This window comes from Octopus bimaculoides, chromosome 11 (genome assembly GCF_001194135.2).
Source record: "Octopus bimaculoides isolate UCB-OBI-ISO-001 chromosome 11, ASM119413v2, whole genome shotgun sequence".
In the NCBI taxonomy this organism is placed as follows: domain Eukaryota; kingdom Metazoa; phylum Mollusca; class Cephalopoda; order Octopoda; family Octopodidae; genus Octopus; species Octopus bimaculoides.
In genome coordinates this window covers 59813422-59823522 of record NC_068991.1, presented here as the reverse complement: position 1 = coordinate 59823522, position 10101 = coordinate 59813422, and the positions used below count along the sequence as shown (strand labels likewise).

At 38.6% G+C, this 10101-nt stretch overlaps 1 protein-coding gene across 4 annotated transcripts in view; it reads right to left on the bottom strand.

Annotated features, from left to right (window-relative positions):
- LOC106879599 (uncharacterized) overlaps positions 1 to 10101 on the bottom strand; it is a 218138-nt gene that overhangs the window by 133356 nt on the left and 74681 nt on the right. For 3 of the 4 annotated variants that reach the window (XM_014929241.2, XM_052971874.1, XM_014929240.2), the window contains exon 1: positions 1942 to 2919. The exons of the other annotated variant lie outside the window; for it this stretch is intronic. The gene's annotated coding sequence lies outside the window, so the exon portion shown is untranslated. Of the gene's footprint in view, positions 1 to 1941; positions 2920 to 10101 lie in introns of those variants that run through there. 4 annotated transcript variants of the gene reach the window in all.

The window sequence follows — 10101 nt, the reverse complement described above, 5'->3', positions numbered from 1 at the left end:
ATATATATATATATATATATATATATATATATATATATATATACAATACATACACATATATACTTACACAGGAACACACACAGGCACATATACATACACACACGTATATATATATATATATACATATCTCCGTGTAGAAGGAGGGGGGCATACAGGGCTTCCGTACAGAATTGTCCTGAATTGTACAGAATTAAAGCCAACCTCCATATACAAATGTACGCTCACACGTATGTATCATTGTGTACGTCTTCTACGGCTGTCTATGCAAAAGGGCGTGTGTATGTATGTATGTATGTATCTGTGTGGACCTTCGTGGAGTTAGGAACCCGGACGGTTTTATAAGGGAGCCTCGATGTGCGTGGGGAGGTAGAGGTGCGCGCGCGAAGTACGTGTGTTGTAAGGCGGGGAGGGCAGATACATAAATAAAAATGAATGTATGTATATGCATGCTTGTACGAGAGTTTAATCAGAATGTATGCATGTGTGGAGGTATGTGAGACACACACACATACGTGTGTATATGTATGTGCGTGTGTATGTATATATATATATATAGATAGATAGATAGATTAGAGAGATCAACAGAGTATTATGACATGCGTATACTCTTTATATGTGTATTTCTGTGGCTATCTGTGTATTTGTGAGTTTGTTTAGCCATGGGTCAACACTCTTTGAATAAACTTATGATCCCAAAGGCATACCAGTGGTGACCATTCCATTTTATTTGGAGAATGATTGTTTTAGGATTACATTATCTAATATTTCCATCCTCTATTTAAGACGGTAGGTAAGGTATCATTTGCGGAAGATTTCAAGATTCCACTTGCTAATTTCTACTATTTCGCGTGACCCACCACACTGAAGTTCCCTAGTTTGTGTTGTGTGTATGTATGTATGGCAGTATATAGTTATGTATACGTGTATCTATCAGTGTGCACATACATATTAGTATATTGGTATGCCTATACATATATATACACACATATGTATAGACATAGAGATATACATACACACACACATTACATGTTAGTTTCTGCGCGCGGGCGCGCGGGCGCGCACGCACACACACACACACACACACACACACATATATATATGTATCAATGCAAGTATGGTAATGTCGGTATACATATTAGTACAAGTTATATGAGTATACATATATGTATCTATGTATGAATGACTAATATCATATATATTTATGTATGTATATATACATGTGGTTATGACTATATATATATATACACACACACACATCGTAATCGGATATATATATATATATATATATGTGTGTGTGTGTGTTCCTCTTTCTCTTGATCCACTGTTATTTAGCCCTGATCGTCAAAGACTTTCCAACAGTGACCATTCTGCCTTTTCATCTATCCAAGACATGATGCAATATCTTTTCTTTAGTCGGTAGAATGCAATGGGGGGGGGATATGCGGCTGTTACTTTCAGCAAGTCGTGCGACTGCATAAAGGATGATACCTCGTTGGTTCGTGTGTGTATGTATATATATATATATATATATATATCATTCTTGCTACCATTGAACTTCCTCCAAATCTAGCACGGCAGCACAAAACACAACTGAGATACAAGCAAACTATCCTATAGACCAGACGATAAGTAAAGAAAGAATGCGTATGGTAGAAATATGTAGACACAGTATATATATATATATATATATATATATATATATATATGCACACACACTTACACACACACGTACGTACACATACATACTAAGAATGTGAAGAGCTTGCGATACTTGTATGTTTATAGATTTTTTTTTCGAAGATCTGATGAAAGAAAAATTTTGACAAAAGGAAGTCGGAAAGAAGGGAAAGAACTCATTGAGGAAATTGTGAAGTAGGAAAAGCGAAAGATTTCAGTGAATTGTGTGTGTGTTCCGGATGAAATTGTTGTCGTTACACTTACTTGTCTGCTGCTGGCCGCAGCTCAAAGGACGTAGCAGCCATAGTCTTGTTTTCCAAAGTTGTAATATAGTGGTAGAAGTTGTAGTAGAGATTCGCACTGGAGTAAGAGGTGAGTGTGGCTGGAGTGAGTTTAATAGTAGCAGCAGCAGCAAAGAAAAGAGAGTGACAGAGAGAAGGAGAGAGTGAGAGAAAAAGACGAGGGGAGCAGTAGCAGTAGTAACAGTAGTAGTGATGGTGAGGGCTGTAATAGTATTTGTTATAGTGCTGGTAGTTGTAGTAATGATAGGTACTTTTTTTTAGAAGAGGAAAAGCTGTGAAAAGTAAGAGAGAAAAAAAGGGATAACAGAAAAAATAAGAGAACTTTCAACGAAGAGAAGAGTACATAGGGAGCAATAAACTGAGAGAGAGAAAGAGAGAGTAAAGAGAGACGTGACTTAATTACAAAGAATTAAAGAGAGAGAAAGAAAAAGTGGGCTCTATATGATAGAGAGAAGGAGAGTTAAGAAAGCAGAGAGAAGATTAAGAACCTAGAGAAAAGAAATGCGTGCAGAAAGAAGGAATTAAAGGTGTAGAGAGAAATAGAAAGGAAAAAATCCTTACAAAAAAGGGAGCTTAAGAGAAAGAGAGAGACGATGATAAATTAAAGGGACAGAAAGAATGAGAGGAGAATAGTAAATGTATGAAAAGGGGATTTACAGAGAAAGAAAGAAGGGAGAGAGGAAGTAGACAAATCGTGTAAGAAAAAGGCAGATAAAGAGAGAAAGGGAGGGGTAAGGTAAAATACATGAGCAGAGAAAGTAGAGAAAAAGGGGAAAGAAAAAGTGGAAGAGAAAAGAAAGTGCGATGAACGAACGATATAGTGAGAAGATAAAACAATACAGCAAAATAAGAGAGAAGAAAAGAAAGAATAAGAATGCGAAGGGGCGGAAGAGATGGCAAGAGTTGAAGAGAGGTAGGAAGAGTAATAGCGAGGGGAAATAGTGAAACAGTAAAGAGGAATAGTATGAGGAAGAGAGATATAAATAACTGAGTTGGATAATGAGTGAGGGAGGGAGTATTGAGTAAGTGAGGGAATGACGGGGATAGTGAGTGAGTAAGGGAATGAAGGAATGAAGGCTCCAACAAGGATCGAAGGTGGATAACGTCGACGAAGGAAATAATCGTTTGTTATACGTCGATGGGATGATGCTAATGATGACGAAAGAAAGGGTGGTGGAAGACAAGCAGATTTAGAGAGTGGCAGAGAGATAGCTTGACAGACAGGAGAGAGGAAGAGAGAGAAACAGACTAAGCGTGACTGACACAGAGACAGAGCGTAACAACCTGACAGACAGAAAGGAAGATATATATATAGACTAAGCGTGACAGATAGACATTTTAGTGAGAGAAATACTGAGCAAGAGGTAAAAATAACTAGATGCATAGACAGACACAGTGTGAGAGAATGAGTAGACGGTATAGGAAAATCAATGAGAGAAATGTGGGGGGAAAATTATAGAGAAAGAAAGAGTGATGAAGAAAAATGGAGAGATAGAAGATGAATAAAGATGGATATATATATATATTATATATACATTTATATTTACAGAGAGAGAGAGAGAGAAAGGGTGAGAGGCCGATATCAACTAAACATTAGAGACAGGAAACAGTAGCAGAAGAGACTGAAAGTACGTATCAGATATGGTTGGTGGGTGAGAAAGAGAGTGAATGGTAGAGCTAAGAATTGACAGCAGTGTGTGTGTGTGTGTGTATACCTATGAATGTATACATATTTACATGTGTGTGTGTGTGTGTGAATGTGTGGTGCATGCAACTGTTCGTCTGTAATCTGTCTTGTAAGAAATGGTAAGAAGATAAATTGTGATGGATTACGATGATGATGGAGATGATGATGAGATAGTGGGAATGTACAAGAGAGAAAAAGTGGGTGAGACAAGAAGACTTGGTTGAAGCCAACAAAAATAAAAGAAAAAGAGATACACTGAGAGAAAGGGACAAAGATCAAAATGAGAATAGAAAGGAAAATAAATAAACTAAAATAAAATAAGAGAGAGAGAGAAGAGAGAGGGGGCAGATAGTAGTAGGGTTGGTAAGCTCTGGGAATCACTAATTCTGCAATTGTTACTATTATTCATTGCTATGTTAGGGTGCTCCACACTTCCATCTATCTAGCCACCAAGTTCATTCTTCCATCTATCTATCCTTCAATCTTTTTCTTCAACATATATTCTTCCCTCTCTCTATCGATCCATCCATCCATTCTTTCTACTGTTCTTTCAGCCATTCTTCAAAATCCACCTCAACCTCCAAATTCTCTCTTTCTCTCTCCCCCCTCTGTCCGTCTCTCTCATTTCTCTCGCTCTCGCTTTCTCTCTCTCTCTCGTTCTCTTTTTCTTTCTTAATACATGCAACCATCAATTTATCCATCTTTCTATCCATCCAGCCAGTCAAACAATCAGCTATCGTACTCTAAACTCCTTGTCTAGCTTGAACATTCCTGACTAGCTGCTGTTTCTGCAGTCCCCGACCAACACACTCTCACACACACACACACACACACACACTACTATTGCTGCTACCGTTATCATCATCATTATTATTATTATTATTATTATTAGGGGACAGTGCACATGCCATGGCTTGCTGTTTCCCCTTTTCTTACCCACAACCCTACTGTCCGTTCGTCAGTTTGTCAGTCAGTGAAGCTGGCTGACTAGCTCACTGGTTGGCTGGTTATCTTGCTGCCCGTTCGTCCGTCTGTCTGTCTGTCTGTCTGACAGTCAGTCCATCTTCATGTTCCCCCTCTCTCACCATCACCACCCCGTCGTCGCCACCATCGTCCTTATCATCATCATCATCATCATTATCGTCGTCGTCGTCATCACCCACCAACACTACCTTGGCCTTAGCATCGCTGCTGCTTCTTGCCAATTCTTGTAGCCATAGCGATACAGAAAGGAACAGTGTTGGTGGCGGCGGCGGCGGTGGATGCTACACATTGTCGGTGGGGTGGGGAAGTGCCATTGGAGGTAGCCCTGCTAGTAATAGTTGTGTCTGTGGGGGTGGCGTGGTATGTTGTTGCTGTTGCCGCCATCCTTTTATTGCTGTTGTTATTTTTGTTGTTGTTGTTGTTGTTTTTGTTTTGTTTTGTTGTTGTTGTTGTTGTTTAACCCAAGGTCACTCCTTATCTAGTCTTGTCTTTGGACAAAAGTGATGCGGCTGTGACGACATTTCTCGTGTGTTCGTTGTTTAAGAAAATAGGGTAGTGATTTGAGGGAAATTTGGCTGCTATTTCTTGTAGGTCGAGGGACTACATAGAAACTGCCGCGATATGAGTTGAAATGACGATGATAATGATTAGGATAAGGATGCTGGAGTTAATGGGGTGATGGTGGTGGTGGTGGTAATGACTTGGTGTAGTAGCAATGAAGTGGTGGTGGTGGTTGTGGTATTTATTAGTGTTGATGATTAGTAAATGGTAGTTTAATAACAATGATGATGGTGGTAGTGGTGGTGGCTGTGGTGGCAATGTCACTAATATTGATCTTGGAGGTGGTGATGATGCTGATGTTAAGAATGATGGTAATATTTATGATGATGATGATGATGATTGGTATTAATGTCAATGATGATGATAATAGGAGGAAGAAGATCATGGTGTTGGTGGTGATGTGATGATGATGACCATGTCCATGATGATTTTAACGATGATGTTAATGATGTTGCTGCTGCTGCTGACGACGACGACGACGACGACGACGACGACGACGACGATAATGTCGATGACGATGATAATGTCGATGACGATGATGATAATGGTGATGAGATAGTGATGGGGATGATGATGTTTCTGCCAAGAGAAGTTTTGGCAGCTCTCATATTGGAATAGTAATCAAATGATGGCAGTTATCCCGCGGTGGGAGGACGAGGTCAAAAGATCTCACCATTCTCTCCACTCCCCATCCCCACTCACGGCATCGTAACGTTGGAAACTCGCACACGTTCAAACATACAGGCACAGATTTTGGTATATATCAGCTAAATACAGACGCACAGCCAGACAGATCGATAGCTAGATAGCTAGATAGATAGATAGATAGATAGATAGACTGAGAAAAAAAATAGAAGAGTGCATGTGCGTGCGTATCTGTGTGTATGTGTATGTATGTATGCATGTGTGTGTGTATATATATATATATATATATATATATATATATATATGAGGAAAAATCAAAACCAAGGCAGAACGATTGTCTCAAGTCATTTAGAATAATTTAATTAGAGTAATTTGAAACCTTACAGCCGTTTCTGGGACAACCTAAGTGCTTGGTTAGCATGTCCGTGCACTAGATATACCATCATCAGAGACACGGCATGAATATTTAGACGGGGAAATTTTACATATTACAAGGAATAAAATTCATGGTATATAAGGAATAAAATAGAAGAATAAAGGAGTAAAAATAGAAGAAAAAAGAGTAAGAGTAGTTAGAAGAATATAGGCAGCAGAATAATGTTCACACCTCATCTTTTTCCAGAAGATACGGATGTTGATTGGTAGTTGCATGAAGATATAGGGTTTTAGTTAAAATCCCAAGTAAATCCAGGCAGTATTTTGGCAGTATTCTGAATGATGTGTCCATATTGTAAATGTGTATATAGAGCGAGAAAATATGATGGACGTAAACTCATATACGTCCATCAAGCTATTCGTTTAGATCGTAAGTGAACTAAACCCCTCACATTCTTTTTATATGTATATCTCTTCCCTAATGCAGTCTGAAGACGTAGTGTTCTCTCTCCTTTACATGAATGTATGATTATATGCATGTGTATGCATTTTGTGTATGCACATGCACATACACACATACATACACACATACATACATACATACATACATACATACATACATAGTTACATACATGCATATCTGCAGGTTCTTCCAAAAGTAGGTTTACAGTTATCACGTAGGAACTTTAAATTTCTTTTAAGATATTTTATTACATTAAAATTTCTATCTTACAATTAAACTAGCATAGAATAATGGTTTCATATTTTTTTTATAATTAAGATGTATACTAGTAATATGAATGCAAAAGAGATAGTTGAATAACTGTAAACCTACTTTTGGACCACCCTATATATTACATACATGTATATAATATATATAATGAGGGAGTATGGCCTAGTGGTTAGAGTACTGCAGTCGCGATCGCTAGATCGTGATTTCAATTCCTAGACCGGATGGTGCGTTTTGTTCTTCAGCAAGATACTTCATCTCACGCCTCTCTGCGATCACTTCGACACCTGACGCGTGGTACACTGTACATCTGTTCAGACACATCGATTTGATGGAAAGAGTGAGCTAATGAGCGACATGAACATACATGAACTTTCATACATCGTCTTCGACCGGAGAGTTCATCATATATATGTGTGTGTGTGTGTGTGTGAGTGAGCGGTGTATATATATACTTCGCAGTTGATGATGTAATTCTGAGTGGATGAAACAAGTGAAACCTATAAAGAAGTATTAAAACTTTTGCCTCCCACTTCTTGCGTTATTGATCTTAAATCCCCGGAACTTTCCATGAAATCCTCGGAACTGTCAATGAAATCCTCAGAAAATTCCAGGAAATCCCAGGAATTTCCAGGAAATCCTCGGAATTCCCGGAGATGATCTTAAATCCTGGGAACTTCCCAGAAAATCCTCTGAACTTTCCAGGAAATCCCCGGATTTTCCAAGATAACCATCGGAATTTTCCAGGGAACCCCCGGAATTTCCAAGACAGTTGATCCTAAATCCTCGGAACTTCCCATGAAATCCGGGGAACTTTCCAGGAAAAACCCGGAACTTTCCAGGAAATCCACGGAACTTCCCAGGAAGTTAATCCCAAATCCTCGGAACTTCCCTGCAAATCCTCGGAAGTTTCCAGGAAATCATTGGAACTTCCCATGGAACCCCCGGAAATTTCCAGGAAGTTGATCCTCAATTCTCGGAACGTCCAAGGAAATCCTCGGAACTTTCCAGGAAGTTGATCCTGAATCTCGGAACTTTCCAGGAAATCCTTGGAAATTTCCAGGAAGTTGATCCTAAATCATCGGAACTTATTAGGTAATCCCTGGAACTTTCCAGGGAACCACCGGAATTTTCCAGCAAGTTGATCCTAAATCCTCGGAACTTTCCAGTAAATCCCCGGGTTTTCTGGAAAGTCCCGAGGAATTATGATCACCTTCCTGGGAAATTCCGGGGGTTCCTGGAAAATTCAAAGGATTTCCTGGAAAGTTCCTGGATTTCCTGGAAAATTTTAGTTGTCCAATCGATCCAAACTCTTATTTTTAAGTCTTAGATCCATTTCCCATCTTTTGCCGAACCGTTAAGTTACGAGAACATAAACTAACACCGCTTGTTAAACAGAGGGGAGACAAACAATTTCCTATCTACCAAATCCACGTATAAAGCACTGGTCGAACCGTGACTATAGTAGAAGACAGTTGCTCAAGGTTCTGCGCCGAGCGACTGAACCCAAAACGACATGTTTGTAAAGCGGCCTTCTTAACCAAACAGTTATACCTGCGAAGCACTAGTTCAAATATATATAAATTTAATATAAAATTAACAGATATTCTTTTCTAGTCTAGGAACAAAGCCGAAATTTTGGGGGAATGGTTCAGTCGATTATATTGACACCAGTACGCAGCTGCTACTTAATTTATCGATCCGGAAAGGATGAAAGGCAAAGTCGACCTCGATGGAATTTGAACTCGGAACATAAAGACAAACGGAATACTGTTGAACATTTCGCCCGGCGTGCTAGCGTTTCTGCCAGCTTGCCACAATGGAAAATTAACAGATATTAACATTGTTGCTGGTACAATGATAGACTATGTTTAGAGAAAACACTGCTCGGATGTTTAGTGGAATATGCAGTGTTACACAGGAAAGAAATAAGAAAAATAATGATAGATTTATTCATTTAGAATGTAAGCTCGCAAAAGTATAGAGAAAAAAATACAGAGAGAAAAGAAATACATATTACTATGACAATACTTAAGAGTACATCGTCTAGAAGTCGAAATTGAATGAGATTTGCCTCGAACACAAAGTGTGTCGGAAATCCTGAAATTTATAATGAAATAACCTATTATATAGTATAGAAGGAAAAAAAACTTGTAGAGAATGATGGCAAACTAACTTTGAAAAGCTAACTTCAAGCACAGGAATAAGATTTTTAAAATAAGTGTTCTGCTTTCAAGAAAGTCAACAGGTATATAACAAAGATGGAAGTTACATGCAACTCAGAGGGATAGGAGTAAATCTATGACAAGATGTTTTATTTTTATTCAAAGTAATGAAAGATACAAATACAAAAATGCAATTGCACGAATAGCTTTATTTGGTCAATTCTTGACAAGATTGGCAGAATGGAAATTGATCAGGAAATACTTTTCATTGTACTAGAAAACCAGGCTCCAAGCTGATATCGAAAATTTTATGATTGCTGTACAAGATTAAAAGTTTGTCTACGAGAAACTACCAAAAACTTGCCACGTAAAAGAATTACTAAGTAACCAAGGATTATGTGGATGTTGCGCCGAGAAAATCAATCACGCATCAGTTTTGTTGGCAATGAGGGCCATTCAGCCTCTTCAAGCTATAAATGCATAAGTAGGAATGACGTACCTTACAAATCGTTCAAAAACGTGCTTTGTACACAGTTCTGCCAGAAAAAAGATGTTTCGAGTATACACTTTAAGTTTAAAAACGAAAGGAAGGGCATGTGACGACATACGAGAATAATTTTCAAAACATATCGAATCTTTCCAAAACTACTCAAAGTAAATGAATATATATATATATATATATATATAAAGTGTAGTATATTGCCACCTAAGTGTGGCTGACCCCTAGGGGTGGATGTTACTGTTGCTTTTAGCCCCAGGAGGACATCTCCTCCAGCTGGCTTATCGACACACGACTGTGTCCTGTTTGCCAAGGGAGTTATCCCTCTCACCTCGACCAGCAGCACGAACGTATGCGGATTTCAGGGTTATTTCCCTTCGTCGGCGTTCGACAGCTGATGACCTTGGTGAGAGAGACAAAAACCTGGCAAATTTATATCTTCTTTTCCAGTGAAATTCTTCACTGATATTGAAAAG